The sequence below is a fragment of the Cupressus sempervirens genome, chromosome 5 (assembly GCF_028749045.1).
Source record: "Cupressus sempervirens isolate cs-2001-9-10 chromosome 5, ASM2874904v1, whole genome shotgun sequence".
NCBI lineage: Eukaryota > Viridiplantae > Streptophyta > Pinopsida > Cupressales > Cupressaceae > Cupressus > Cupressus sempervirens.
In genome coordinates, this window is record NC_143122.1 from 902414361 (window position 1) to 902431194 (window position 16834).

Here is a 16834-nt window from a genome sequence, read left to right on the forward strand (position 1 = left end):
AACCTACCTGTCATAACTGTGAAAAGAAAGGACATACAACTAATGTTTACAAGAGTAAGAATGTTATTCAAAATGCCAAGCAAAATAACATGACACATCGCTACAAGTGTAACAAACAAGGTCATTGGGCACATGAATGCAGAACAAGAACAATGCATGCACCAAGATTTGAAGGACACTACTACAATTGTTAGAAGTTTGGACACAAAGCCTCTAAATGCAGATCCAAGTCCACATGGTCATCAAAAAAGTGACGAATTAACAGAAATTCCTATAATTGGGACTACAATACAAGATATAGCTGTCACTACTATCAAGAGTATGGAGACTGTTGGGACTAAAAATTGCATGGTCAATTTTGAGAACCATTGAAAAAATCAAGCCCTTAAATGCTTTTAAAATGCATGCGCTTGGTTGTACCCGGTTGTCCAGTTGAGACCCCTAGAGTGTTTAATGCTTCTAACACCTTTCATTCAGCGTGCCTAAGCATTTCATGAAGTTAAATTGAGTTTCTGAGTCATTTGGCAAAGTTCTATTTTTAGCTAATATAAATTTTGCATTTTTCACCGAAGTGTCAAATAGCAATCAGAGGCCCAGTTTGAATTTGAATATCTTTTACCCAGGAATGTGTCATGGCTCACCACTTTGGAGATGTTTAGTATGAATATCAAAGAACCTATGTTTCAATTTTCAAGCCATTTTGAATCTGTTTGACTAGGTTTTACACCCCCCAAAGTTGGTCATTTACTGTTTTGTGCATTTAACTAGTTGTTCACAATTCTGGGAAGCCCTGTTCAACCAATCATTTCTTTGACCCAGTTGACCCAAATGAAAAAATTCTTTTTGAATTGTGTTCTAGGGGTAAGACACTTCATATGTTCCAATTTTGAGATCATGTCGAATTCATTTGATTAGTTTTCTAACATGATCAAAAACCCAGTTTGCATTGTTTTGTTACGGCTAAGGTATCCAGATTGATCCGTACCCCTATTCGGCATGTTATAATTTTGATCCTATGATTGGCTAGCCTAAATGGATTGTACCATTGTGTTGTGTCCTAGAAATCGTTGAAGTATGCCAGTTCTTAAGTCATGACGAATCCATTTGCACACTTTTCCAAATCAATTCCATTCGCAAAAATGCTTTCTGTCAGCATGTCCAGTTTGCAAATTTCTGAGTAGCCCACTTTGACTGATCACCATTTACACCCTATTATTCTTCATGAACCAAAATTGCATAGTCATACTCACCTCATGACGGAGTTTTAGCACCCCAATTTTCATCTCCCCATGTGCTCATTTGCCCAATTTTCCAAGCTAAATCCGAACCTTGTTTGTTGTTTTTCTGACATGTTTTGTTGCAGATAAATCTGAGAAGGCGGCTTTGAGGGTCAATATCTTTTGACTCCTAATTCGTCATGGGACGAGATTCGACAAGCTGAGAGTGTGCAAAACAGAAATTCAGTGTGCTAGTTTCTAGAGCCTGGTTAGTTGTTCGGGTCAGTTTTCAAAGGCAGTCAACAGGAGCTCCTACCGCAAAAAATGATAGTTTGCAGATTAGTGGTGAAATGAGTTGTATTTGATTGCTCAGTGGTCAAATTTGATTCTAATCAGTTCAACATGATTGATATATCAATTTGAAAATTTAGTCACCCGAAAATGAAATTTTTAGTCGGGTCACAATGTGACCTAACTCCAATGATCAAGATATGGCTCTATCAGCATTGTTGCATTACAAGGATGACTTAAGTCTTAATGGGGTACAATTAATGTGACCCGACTGTTGAAGACTACAGAAAACTCATATTTGTAGATTGAAAGTTAATATGGGTGAAATTGATTTGTGAGGAATTATGAAAAGGCATTTGAGTGTGTGCTTATTGTTGCCATGAGACTTGCATTAAGGAACATCACTACCTATTTGAAAATTATATGCTAGAAATGATCCTAAAATGGAGTCTTCAAACATAGCGTGTGTCGCTAATTTAACCCTGGATTTTTGAGTTTGAGTTTGAAGATTGGAGGGTTTTTTCTCATCAAAGGCGAAATCACTTATGGTAGGTGGGCACTTATTGTGAATTATAGATCACAGTTGGACACTATAGTGTGGATTTTCCATCATAGAAAGGATTTGGCTAGGATTCATTACTTATTTCCATTAGCTTTGAGAAGCTCAAAATTATGGTCAAATTGTTTGTGGTCCAACCAAAGCATTACAAGCAACACATAACCAAGTTGCAACACCTAGCTAGGCATTCATGCCAAGACATGGTCAAGGATCACAATCACCACATCAATGCCCCCTAGTTCATCAATCTGCATTACCTCGTTTGAGCAGCCAGCAATCTATGGCTCATCTACCATGCAATTTTTGAGTTTTATGCCCAATTTTCCACCACATTTGGTGCCCCTAAGCCGACCCCTGCATCGGAGAAACCTTGCAATCTCAGCGCAAGGAAAAGAAAATCAGAGAAAAGTCCATGCTAAAGATAGAGTTAGAACCAAGTTGTAGCAAAGAAGTCTAAAGATAAGCAGCCAATGATGATATAAAAAATGCTCATATCCATGCAGGGGGACATCTTTAATGTCTACATTGGTATTCAGTTGCAAAAATGTGCTTGTTGCTGAGTGGGAGGTCCACATTATAAGTAAAAGAAGGGATCCACAGTCACAAGGCAAGACACCTGCGCTAAGGGAAGGAGGCATTAGTGATGAACAACAGCAGGAGGATAGGTACTCACGTCCATGAAGCCTGCAGCTCACGCCGTAGTCCAAGCAACGTGAGTAGCAGGATCCAACAAAGCCGCTGAAAACAAAGAAATATTAGCATGCAGGGGAAGATCTAATAAGACGCCATCAGAGCAAGAAAAATGTTGCAGGAGACGGCTCAAGCAAAAACAATCACGCAGTCAAGGAAAAAATCCCGCAAGCAGAGGAGTTTCTAATGTCATGTCTAAAGGAACTCACGTAAGTATGGAGAAAAACCCATGCATCAATCAAAATTGGCAATGAAGAGAATCAATGCTCACAAGAAGATTGAAGCCGTAGTCTATAGTGAATGGAGGCAGGACCACGTTTCAAGACCCCATTCTCCTTTCATGTTAAAAGAAAACTTGCGTAGGGTGCAAAGGTAAAACTAGAAAGATTAACCCATATTGCCTGTGGATGGGCTATCTAAATCATTTAAATGTAAGTCCACTCACATGGTATCGTGTCCATAAGACATAAGGTTTCTTGGAAACTCAAGATTGCGCGTGGGTCCGACTTGGACAACTAGAGGCAACTAAGCAATAGTATTTTGACCAAAAAATGTGCAAAACAGAGATGACGTTAGAAAACATGGAGAGGCCGGGAAAGCGCAAAATCTGGCTAGTCGCTATGTCGCTAGTCGGAAAATCTCAAAAAATTCGGCTAGCGAGGTAGCAAGGTCGCCAGAAAACCCCAAAATCCGGCAAGAGTTAGAATGCCAAGCGGGTCCTGCCTAGCAACAAATTGGTGAATGAGAAGGTGCCATGTGGCGGATGGTGCAGGCCTGAGTGAATCAAGAGGCGACACGTGGTATTGGTCAACAGAGGTTTGACTACAGTTTTAAGGAGCAAGGAAAATGTAAAGAGTAATAAAAAATTAAATATTTTATTATCATTTTCTCATAACATTGGCGTGCAGTTTTTACTTCTTAAATAAAAGGAGTTTTATTTTTTAAAGTTTTAAACTTTATGAAATTTTTAAATTTTGCAAAATTTAAATTCAAAGAAGTACAGGCATGAACTTTTAGCCAGAGGGGACATTTTCAAATGGCAATTTCAGGCGCTTCCAGTAACCAAAATATGAAGTGTTATATATCGTCGGAATTGGGAGAAGACGAACTTTCCAATTCTAGAGTTAGTTTTTACACAGGTATCAGTCAGTTTGAGCTACACGAGGTTTTCTATCAGGTACCTTAAAGTGCAACCATATTCATACCAGGAAGTTCAGATTTGTTTTTTGTCAAGATAATGACCTGGATATCAGTAGAAGGCAATGGAAATGCAGTTAGGGTCGAATTTGTCCTGATTTACTTAGTAAAAACTCTTTTTCACTGGCTTTTTCATGGGGAAATCAGATTTTTTGACAAGTAAAGGGTTTTCATCATTAGGCAAAGATATTTTGCAAAGTTTGTTACAGATTAATGATGAAACAAAATCAAATCAGAATGCGAGATGGAAGGAAGAAGTTATTCAGTTACAGAGGATTGAATTTCAAGTGGACACTTGTCATCTTCAGAATAGATCCGCGAATTCTTTCTCTTCTATATCTTTCTTTCTTGCTTCCATTGAAAGGGTTCCAGTTTTCGGCACTGTGAAACCATTCTTCAGCATTTCTTCTTGTATTGAACAACATTTTAAGTTTTGTAGATAGTTATTTTCTATTGGGTGATCTTTGAGTTATTTTCTGTACATTTCATGTATTTGATTTCAAGGAAAACATATAAAGTGCAGCAAAAGTTTGAAGTTCAGTTTGAATCTTGTCTCCTGATTATGGCTCTGTTATTTCTTCTAATTTGTGATCAAAGAGCATGAATTAGGTTGCATTACATTTTGAAATGTATGTGGTTAAAATGTCTTGCTTATGGAACAAAGAACCATGTAATTGCTTGATATTTGTCACAGGGTTTGCAGATTTCATGATAGGATTTTCTGAGTATGAGATTCATTTTGTAGCAGATGTCTATTCACAAGGTGAAAGATAGATCAGGGATCTTAATGTAGAGATACGTTTGAGGTTTCCAGGAGATGTATGGTTATGATTCATTTAATTGCCCAATAGATAAGGCACTGGTCAGAGATAGGATCATTAAGTTCTGTTGTTCATACTTGGGTCTTGTTGTTATCAACATATTAAATCAATTTTCCCTTTTATGTTGAAAGCTACTCAATGTTAACCCACACTTAGCTTGCCAGTTTCATGAGTTATGTTCTTAGCTATTTCATGCTTATGATTCTTGGTTGAGTATAGAAGAAATAAGGGTTTTATCTGCTTCATATTAGATTCAGTGTATGCTTTGACAACTGGTACCATATAAAGAATCTACAGGTCTACCCACCTAGGTTTTGCAGAGCCTGAAGTAGAAGAAGGGTCATGCCTTATAGTTGGCCTGGTGTCTGAATGGATGTTTTGATAATGGGAGTTAGCTGCCCCTAGATGCATCTTGTTCTCATTAGGGTAATTGGAAATGGGTAACATTTTCAAACTCCAACAAAATGGCGACTCTGTTGGGGAATTGCATATAGAAAGAATAAAAATCTCTGCCATGAAACAGATTGGATATATCATATCAATAGCAAGATGTGTTCCTTTTCCTTGCTGAAGTTTTATGTCCCCAAGTTAAGCTTTATTCATTATCAGTAGTATGTTGAAACTAGATGAAAATTGTGTTCTATGACTGTCATAGGTCTATCTTCAATCGATCCAGTTTGCAAATACTGTTGAGAAAGTTTCAGAGTCAAGAATTCTTTTATAAATTGTAAATTCTTTTCAAGATAATAATGATTTGCAAGTTTTTCCTACATTAAAAGTCTGGTTCAGATTTGTCAAAAGACAAATTATTGTTTTATTTCTCATGAAGTGTGAGTGGCGACTCTCAAATCTCTATACCAGTTTGTTCCTAGTTGATTTCATTGCAAAATTTTGAAGGACTTTCAGTTGTATGGGCAGATCTGAAGCTTTTGGTAGTTTCTTGAAAAGGAGTTTCAAATTCTTGATAAGTTTTTAAGTGCTGGTTGCAATCTATTGTTATAAATAATTGAAATATAAAAATAGATCACAACAGTGCTTATTTCATTCCTCTTGCAAAGAGGTGGCGACTCTACAAAGTTTGATCAGTGGTGTAAAGGATTTTCAGTCTTGCACCTATGCCAAATCAGTAGATCCAGGTTCAGTATCAGCACTGGAGGTATTTTGATTTTCATGCTTCTTTTCATGGAAGTCAAGTGTTTAAAAAAGTTGCCTCTATTCAGTGATTTTCAGCACTAGAAAGAAGAGGTAGAAATTTTGTTTTATAATGGAGTCAGATCTCAGATCTGAGATTAGGTTGCCAAATTCTGAGAGTCTAGAAACTGTGAATGATAATATTGCTATGTTGAACACAATGGTTTGCAAAAGGATTATCAATATTATAAGAACTAAAGTAGGTAGTACTCAAGGTCTAAGTGTCAAACAATGTTATTTAAGGCTTAAGTCAGTAATCAGTAAGATGCCTTTTCATTGTAGACCTGAGGAATCTTCAATGCCTAGTGTTTTCCTTGATGTTCTTGTACCCGATTCAGTCAATTGGCCAGCACCTATAAGATTACAAAAGTTTTTACAAATTGAAAGATTCATTCAGGAGATGGAAGATGATGATTACATATTTCATATTATGTCTCTTGATGATAATGAGTGTGCTGAAAGCCAAGGTAGTAATGAATACAATGAGTCCATAGAGCAGATAATCTATCTTCTGATTGTGAAGAGGTGGATTCAAATGTTACTGAATTAGGTAATAGTGATCAGCATGAAGAGGATGGATATAAAAGAGAAGATAAATTAAGTTATAGTACATATGAAGTTGAAGAAAGTTGTAACAATAGTAGATCCAGTGATTGCCATGATAAGAAAGAATGTTGTAATAATTCTGATTCTCCAGATTGTTACACTAAGGATCCTACTGTTGTAAGTTCTTCATGTTCTCCAGATGACCATCACAGCCAGGAGAAGATTTTTGAGGCAATCTTCTTGAGTTCTAATAAAATCTCTATTTTGTTGGCTCGTGAGTTTGAAAAGCTCGTAAGTATTTCTAAGGATCTTCATATGTTCTCTCATAATACTTTCTCATTCAGTCAAATCAATTCCCCAAAGTTTGACGTGGAAAAAGAGGTAAAATCCGAACGATCTTTGTTAGACTTTGGAGGTGTAGGTGAGAGTTCCTCAAATGTCTTTGCACATGACGATTTGTTGGATGTAGAGAATGTTAATGAAGGGAAGTTTAATGTTGTTTCAGATTCTTTCCATGCTGGTTATGTTACAATAAGTTTTGAGTTTTCATATGATGAGGAGGAAAATAGTGAAGGTTGTCAATCAGATTATAGATTTTCTTCATGTGTTGATAAGTCTTGTAAAGATGAGTTCAAGGTGTATTCCGACATTCAGTTTGATGAAGAAAATCATAGTGATCAACATAGTCTAGATCAACACTTTCAGAATGAATTTTCATATATGGTGACTAATCAATGTTTTGAGTGTGAAAAGGTTTCAGCAAAGGATAAATCTGATGGAAAGTGTAACATGGTTGCAAGTAGGCAATGATCAGATTTCACATACTCTTCATTTATGAAAGCACAAGGTGAGTTACCATCTGATTCATGTAACTCGTTGAATGAAGTTGAATATGAGCACTTTGTTTTTCCAGTTAAAAGAATCCATGATTCAATCAGTAGTGATCAGTTTCAGTTTGATATCAGTTGTTATGGTCATGCTGATCCATTTTTTCATAGTGGGCAAGATGAAGAAAGTATGTTTGATTTTTATATGCACTATGAAGATGACGATAGTTTTGTTTTTCCTATTGAGCTAATTGCAAATGTTGATACGTTGGGTGAAACAAATGATAATGAGAATTTCAATTTACCTCAGGGAGATGTGAATGAGAATCAGGTGTTTGATAGAGGTAAAAAGTTCTGAAACTTTTTGGTGGCCTGCAGCAATCGTATGTACATAGTCTTGGTAGTTGTAGTTGTTTCCTTGCTTTCAATAAGCTGTTCGAGGGAAGTTCTGAAGTTTTTGGGAATGGTCTGCTTCCTCCAGAGATCTAAATCCTTGTCATGCCCGCAAGGGGCATGCATCCCCAGATAGAGCCACTGTTGGGACTAAAAATTGCATGGTCAATTTTGAGAACCATTGAAAAAATCAAGCCCTTAAATGCTTTTAAAATGCATGCACTTGGTTGTACCCAGTTGTCTAGTTGAGACCCCTAGAGTGTTTAATGCTTCTAACACCTTTCATTCAGTGTGCCTAAGAATTTCATGAAGTTAAACTGAGTTTCTGAGTCATTTGGCAAAGTTCTGTTTTTAGCTAATATCAATTTTGCATTTTTCACCGAAGTGTCAAGTAGCAATCAGAGGCCCAGTTTGAATTTGAATATCTTTTACCTAGTAATGTGTCATGGCTCACCACTTTGGAGATGTTTAGTATGCATATCAAAGAACCTATTTTTCAATTTTCAAGTCATTTTGAATCCGTTTGACTAGGTTTTGCAGCCCCCAAAGTTGGTCATTTACTGTTTTGTGCATTTAACTAGTTGTTCACAATTCTGGGAAGCCCTGTTCGACCAATCATTTCTTTGACCCAGTTGAGCCAAATGAAAAAATTCTTTTTGAATTGTGTTCTAGGGGTAAGACACTTCATATGTTCCAATTTTGAGATCATGTCGAATCCATTTGATCAGTTTGCTAACATGATCAAAAACCCAGTTTGCATTGTTTTGTTACGACTAAGGTATCCAGATTGATCCGTACCCTATTCAGCATGTTATAATTTTGATCCTGTGATTGGCTAGCCTAAATGGATTGTACCATTGTGTTGTTTCCTAGAAATCCTTGAGGTATGCCAGTTCTTAAGTCATGACGAATCCATTTGCACACTTTTCCAAATCAATTCCATTCGCAAAAATGCTTTCTGTCAGCATGTCCAGTTTGCAAATTTCTGAGTAGCCCACTTTGACTGATCGCCATTTAAGCCCTATTATTCTTCATGAGCCAAAATTGCATAGTCATACTCACCTCATGACGGAGTTTTAGCGCCCCAGTTTTCATCTCCCAATGTGCTCATTTGCCCAGTTTTCCAAGCTAAATCCGAACCTTGTTTGTTGTTTTTCTAACATGTTTTGTTGCAGATAAATCTGAGAAGGTGGCTTTGAGGGTCAATATTTTTTGACTCCTAATTCCTCATGGGATGAGATTCGACAAGCTAAGAGTGTGCAGAACAGAGATTTAGTGTGCTAGTTTCTAGAGCCTGGTCAGTTGTTCGGGTCAGTTTTCAAATGTAGTCAACAGGAGCTCCTACCGCAAAAAATGATAGTTTGCAGATCAGTGGTGAAATGAGTTGTATTTGATTGCTCAGTGGTCAAATTTGATTCTAATCAGTTCAACATGATTGATATATCAATTTGAAAGGTTAGTCACCCGAAAACAAAATTTTTAGTCGGGTCACCATGTGACCTAACTCCAGTGATCAAGATATGGCTCTATCAGCATTGTTGCATTACAAGGATGACTTAAGTCTTAATGGGGTCCAATTAATGTGACCCGACTGCTGAAGACTACAAAAAACTCATATTTGTAGATTGAAAGTTAATATGGGTGAAATTGATTTGTGAGGAATTATGAAAAGGCATTTGAGTGTGTGCTTATTGTTGCCATGAGACTTGCATTAAGGAACATCACTACCTATTTGAAAATTATATGCTAGAAATGATCCTAAAATGGAGTCTTCAAACATAGCGTGTGTCGCTAATTTAACCCTAGATTCTTGAGTTTGAGTTTGAAGATTGGAGGGTTTTTTCTCATCAAAGGAGAAATCACTTATGGTAGGTGGGGCACTTATTGTGAATTATAGATCACAGTTGGACACTGTAGTGTGGATTTTCTATCATAGAAAGGATTTGGCTGGGATTCATTACTTATTTCCATCAGCTTTGAGAAGCTCAAAATTATGGTCAAATTGTTTGTGGTCCAACCAAAGCATTACAAGCAACACATAACCAAGTTGCAACACATAGCTAGGCATTCATGCCAAGACATGGTCAAGGATCACAATCACCACATCAATGCCCCCTAGTTCATCAACCTGCATTACCTCGTCTTAGCAGCCAGCAATCTATGGCTCAGCTACCACGCAATTTTTGAGTTTTATGCCCAATTTTCTACCACATTTGGTGCCACTAAGCCGACCCCTGCGTCGAAGAAACCTTGCAATCTCAGTGCAAGGAAAAGAAAATCAGAGAAAAGTCCATGCTAAAGATAGAGTTAGAACCAAGTTGCAGCAGAGAAGTCTAAAGCTAAGCAGCTAGTGATGATATAAAAAATCCCCATATCCATGCAGGGGGACATCTTTAATGTCTACATTGGTATTCAGTTGCAAAAACGTGCTTGTTGCTGAGTGGGAGGTCCACGTTATAAGTAAAAGAAGGGATCCACAGTCACAAGGAAAGACACCTGCGCTAAGGGAAGGAGGCGTTAGTGATGCACAACAGAAGGAGGATAGGTACTCACGTCCATGAAGCCTGCAGCTCACACCGTAGTCCAAGCAACGTGAGTAGTAGGATCCAACAAAGCCGCTGAAAACAAAGAAATATTAGCAGGCAGGGGAAGATCTAATAAGATGCTATCAGAGCAAGAAAAATGTTGCAGGAGACGGCTCAAGCAAAAACAATCACGCAGTCAAGGAAAAAATCCCGCAAGCAGAGGAGTTTCTAATGTCATGTCTAAAGGAACTCACGTAAGTATGGATAAAAACCCATGCATCAGTCAAAATTGGCAATGAAGAGAATCAATGCTCACAAGAAGATTGAAGCCGTAGTCTATAGTGAATGGAGGCAGGACCACGTTTCAAGACCCCATTCTCCTTTCATGTTAAAAGAAAACTTGCGTAGGGTGTAGAGGTAAAACTAGAAAGATTATCCCATATTGCCTATGGATGGGCTTTCTAAATAATTTAAATGTAAGTCCACTCACATGGTATCGTGTCCATAAGACATAAGGTTTCTTGGAAACTCAAGATTGCGCGTGGGTCCGACTTGGACAACTAGAGGCGACTAAGCAATAGTATTTTGACCGAAAAATGTGCAAAACAGAGATGACGTTAGCAAACATGGAGAGGCCAGGAAAGCATAAAATTTGGCTAGTCGCTATGTCGCTAGCCGGAAAATCTCAAAAAATTTGGCTAGCGAGGTAGCAAGGTCGCCGGAAAACCCGAAAATCCGGCAAGAGTTAGAATGCCAAGCGAGTCCTGCCTAGCAAAAAATTGGTGAATGAGAAGGTGCCATGTGGCAGATGGTGCAGGCCTGAGCGAATCAAGAGGCGAAACGTGGCATCGGTCAACAGAGGTTTGACTACAGTTTTAAGGAGCAAGGAAAATGTAAAGAGTAATAAAAAATTAAATATTTTATTATCATTTTCTCATAACATTGGCGTGCAGTTTTTACTTCTTAAATAAAAGGAGTTTCATTTTGTAAAGTTTTAAACTTTATGAAATTTTTAAATTTTGCGAAATTTAAATTCAAAGAAGTGCAGGCATGAACTTTTAGCCAGAGGGGACATTTTCAAATGGCAATTTCAGGCGCTTTCGGTAACCAAAATATGAAGTGTTATATATCGCCGAAATCAGGAGAAGACGAACTTTCCAATTCTGGAGTTAGTTTTTACACAAGTATCAGTCAGTTTGAGCTACATGAGGTTTTCTATCAGGTACCTTAAAGTGCAACCATATTCATACCAGGAAGTTCAGATTTGTTTTTTGTCAAGATAATGACCTGGATATTAGTAGAAGGCAATGGAAATGCAGTTAGGGTCGAATTTGTCCTGATTTACTTAGTTAAAACTCTTTTTCACTGGCTTTTTCATGGGGAAATCGGATTTTTTGACAAGTAAAGGGTTTTCATCATTAGGCAAAGATATTTTGCAAAGTTTGTTACAGATTAATGATGAAACAAAATCAAATCAGAATGGGAGATGGAAGGAAGAATTTATTCAGTTACAGAGGATTGAATTTCAAGTGGACACTTGTCATCTTCAGAATAGATCCGAGAATTCTTTCTCTTCTATATCTTTCTTTCTTGCTTCCATTGAAAGGGTTCTAGATTTTGGCACTGAGAAACCATTCTTCAACATTTCTTCTTGTATTGAACAACATTTTATGTTTTGCAGAAAGTTCTTTTATGTTGGGTGATCTATGAGTTATTTTTCTGTACATTTCATGTATTTGATTTCAAGGAAAACAAATAAAGTGCAGCAAAAGTTTGAAGTTCAGTTTGAATCTTGTCTCCTGATTATGGCTCTGTTATTTCTTCTAATTTGTGATCAAAGAGCATGAATTAGGTTGCATTACATTTTGAAATGTATGTGGTTAAAATGTCTTGCTTATGGAACAAAGAAACATGTAATTGCTTGATATTTGTCATAGGGTTTGCAGATTTCATGATAGGATTTTCTGAGTATGAGATTCATTGTGTAGCAGATGTCTATTCACAAGGTGAAAGATAGATCAGGGATCTTAATGTAGAGATACGTTTGAGGTTTCCAGGAGATGTATGGTTATGATTCATTTAATTGCCCAATAGATAAGGCACTGGTCAGAGATAGGATCATTAAGTTTTGTTGTTCATACTTGGGTCTTGCTGTTATCAACATATTATATCAATTTTCCCTTTTATGTTGAAAGCTACTCAATGTTAACCCACACTTAGCTTGCCAGTTTCATGAGTTATGTTCTTAGCTATTTCACGCTTATGATTCTTGGTTGAGTATAGAAGAAATAAGGGTTTTATCTACTTCATATTAGATTTAGTGTATGCTTTGACAACTGGTACCATATAAAGAATCTACAAGTCTACCCACCTAGGTTTTGCAGAGCCTGAAGTAGAAGAAGGGTCATGCCTTATAGTTGGCCTGGTGTCTGAATGGATGTGTTGATAATGGGAGTTAGCTGCCCCTAGATGCATCTTGTTCTCATTAGGGTAATTGGAAATGGGTAACATTTTCAAACTCCAACAGACACCTCCCTGAGAATTTCATAAGAACACATTTCAGTGGAAACTACAATAGATGGTTAAGTCAAACTACATGCTTTAGTTGTTTGAAAACTAGTCACATCAGCAAGCACTGCCCAACAAGGACAAAGGCACCTAACTTAGAGTTAAATAAAAGAAAAGGTAACGTAGACATTGATCACATTAAAGGAGAGATGAATAAGAAATGGATGAAGAAAGATGGATGCAGCACATCAAATGAAGAGATCACTTCACCTAATGGGTCAAGTGGTCATGCTTCATCAAACTAAGCAAGAGAAGGTATGTGGGGCTGATATTTAAATGATTTGTCATACATTAGTCCCTAAAAAAGTTAAACCGAAAAGGATAGATCAGCATGAATAAAGATACAAGGTTAAAACTTCACATTGTTTTTGAGTAAGGAAAATTTGCTTTAGATGCTAAGTAAAATCCTAGTATATGCCAAGTCATCTGCCAAAGTCAGTTACAGCCAAGTGTGTAGTTGTTTCAAAGGAAAAGTGAATTCCTATTAATTTTGAGTAAGAGAAATTTTAGTGTATGTAAAGTAATGAAAAACTAATGGAAGATGAGTGAAATAGAAATTGCATAAGGAGCTAAGTGTACAACTTTATATGCACTAAGCATTAAATGGTATGTATTGAAGGGTATAAGGTTCTTTTTTATCATCTCTCATCATTACAATCATAGAGCAAGAGGAGGAAGAGAACAAAAGCAATTGGTGACCAAAAATTGAAGCTTTTGCATAGATTTCAACAAAGATCAAGCATTGTTTCATTAATCTAAGGTGTTTCTCAAGTACCCAGTTACGTAGTTTCAAAGTTTAAACACTAGTTTGCAGAAATAGCTTCTAGCTCTAAAAATCCAAAGGACAACGAACCATTTGAGGTTCAACTAGTGAGAAATGAAGTTAAACAACTAGGTTTTAGGGCAATACCTAAAGTTTCATACAAGAATGACCTTGCTAGTGCGTTATACATAATTCCACCCAAAGTTGTAATGGTGCAAGATGTTAGAAAATGCTATAATTATAAAGTATGAGCAATTGGTAACATGGAGATTTGGAAAACATATGAAAAACTATGTGAGAATGGAGTGTTGAAGGAAGAATTTCAAATCATTGAGAGAAAGGGCTTAACCCATGCCCTAGATTTCCCTAGAATTTTCAAGATAGAATGGATAAGAATAGCTTTGAGCAGGATTCACAATGGATGTCTATGGTTAGAAGGAGGACCCATCAAGTTGACAAAGAGAATCATACATAGGGTGATAGGATACCCAACCCTAGAATGGCCAAAGACCCTAAGAAGTGTTTTAAAAGAAGTCATTGAGAAGAACACTGGGGCAAAGTGGAACAAAAGGGGCATGACCATTGACACAATCAAAGATCTATTTCTAGAATTTTTGGTGAGGTCATATCTCACAAATTCTACCACTCAAGCCAATTGAATAGTGTACCATGCACTATCATTGATGTGTGATACAAACTTGTAAAGAAGGATCATACATATGATCTAGTAGAATTGCAGCTGCAGTAGATTATGGAGAACCTAGGAGCAATAAGAAGATCAAAGAGAGCTTAGTGTAAGTTTTGATCAATTTTGATATGTATATTTTTCTATGTTTAGAATGAATTTCCCTCTTTTGGTAAGATAAGTTGGAAGACCAATAGGTCAATAGCAGTACAAGTGAATGAGTACATAGAGCAGATGGGAGCTAATTTTGAAGCCCTAATGATAAGCTATTTTGAGGACTTTAAGATGTATGTGAAATAAAGGCTCAGGATTCTAGTTTCACTTGTAGATGAAATCAATTATATTTGGTTCTTGGTTGACAATGACTTCACTTATATTCAAGAAGCAATACATATGAGCTAAACATTGATGTGGCATCAACAACAATCACATCATTGCTTGCAAAATAAATTGACAAAGAAGCAACACCTTATAGAACATATGATGTCATAAAATCTAAGGTGGAAATGGAGTTGAAAAATACTTCAACTGTAAAGAAAATGGACAAATTGGTCAAGAAGCTTGAAGAAAAACTTGGTGAAGGGACAACAGGAGAAGAAGAAGATGATGAAGATGATGAAGAAGAAGAATAGGGCCAAGGGCCACTTGATTTGGCACAAGGCATGGGAGAAGATGCTAAAGAAGAAGAAGGTGTTGAGGAGGAAGAGAAAATTGAGGAAGCACCTGTAAAGCCAGAGCCCAAGAAAAGAAAAACTTAGAAACATCCTGTAGCTCAACCCAAAAGCAAGAAGGCTGCCAAGCCAAGCCCAACTAAGCCTACTACAATTGCAACCACAAGAGTTACAACCAAAGAGGCTAAGGAGAAAGAAAAGAAGAAGGCTACCAAATAGCAAGATTTAGCTAAGAAGAAATTAAGAAGGAAATATATTTCTCAACTTGACTCAAATGAAGAGAGAACAGAGTCAAAAGACACAAGCCAATCTAGAGTGGTAAATCATGCATTAAGATATAATTTAGAGAACATTTGTGAAAATGTTAAAGATAATGCTAACTTAAATGGTTTAAAGAATATTTAATTCAATAAGTTAAGTAGGGATGAGAAAATCATGGCTGAAGAATCAATTTATACCATGATGGCCAAGTTCAAGACCACCCAACTCGAACTTGACAATTCAATGCCAAAAGATTTATATTCTATTATTGAAAATAAATGGCATTATTGCCTCAATATGGAGAAAGAAATAAGAGAGTCTACATTGGCTTGATTAATGCATGAGCTCACAAAAGGTCAAATTTCTAAGGCTAGCAAGAAGCATAGGAGAAAATTTGCACCCAAATATAAAGCATTTAGAATTCTCTAAAACATCATTGAAGATGTCATTACTATTTCTACTAGAATATGGAACTTAATATATGGGCTAAAAATAGTTAAGGAAGGAGAAGAAGATCCTCTTAAAGGAAAGAATGATGAAGAGGAGAATGAAAAAGATGAATAAACTGAGAAAAAAAAACAAAATAACATAGTGGAGAAGGAAACTCAAAAAGATGATATGGAAACTATTAAAGATCAGCAAATAGAACAAAGTGTGTAAGACACACAATTGCCACCTCCAAGTCCTCCACATGTCACTTCTACACGTGTAGACACAATCAAAGTATAGGATGTTCTTGATAATTCTGGTCATAATATCAATCCATTGATTGTAGAGGATCTTAAAAAGATTCTTGACCAATCAACTCTACCAACTCAATTGTGCAGTAATCCAGTATTGGTCAGTGTAGATGAGTTGTAGAAAGTAGTAGCTAGATTAATTAGGGACAAAATGGCAACATAAGAAACATCTTATGTCGTCCCTATAGCTACAAGTAGAAAACCTAAAGAGCAAGCTACACAAAATACATTAGCTAAGGTTGACTCCAAATTTACAGTCACTATAACTATCGAGGAGCCAGCAAAGTACCAAATAGGATAGACAGATACTTATATTCCTATTGCAAAAGTACAAGATGCACCACCACAAATCATAGTGATTGACAAAGATAGATCAGAGGAGGGGAAGGAGATCCCAAAATAAAAGGAGCAAGAAGCAATTCAAACTTTGGTTAATCTACCAACTACTAGGATTCCTACATCAATGCCTCATAAGTTGAGCACTGAAGGAGTATCACTTCAAATTTTAGCACCAGGCTCAAGTTCTACAAGGGTTGCAAGGGTAGTTCACTATGGAGACCCTATATTATATGAGGAAATAGTCATTCCTAAGTATGACTTTGCAACCATGAACATTGATCATATTAATGAAGTGCAAGAGGCACTATAGAGGAAAAAATAAGTAGGAGATACTTAGAAACAAGTATAAACAAAGGCAAACACTAATTGAAATAAAAGACATCTTTCTAGATGCATTCAGCTTGTAGGCACCCGATGAACCCAAGCCAATATTGGAGCAACTATCAAACATTATTGAACAAGTGCAAAGTGAAGAGCACAAGACAAATGTATAACTCATGGAATGGTTAGAAAAGAAGTTTCAATGAAAGGTAAATGAAAGAAGATCTAG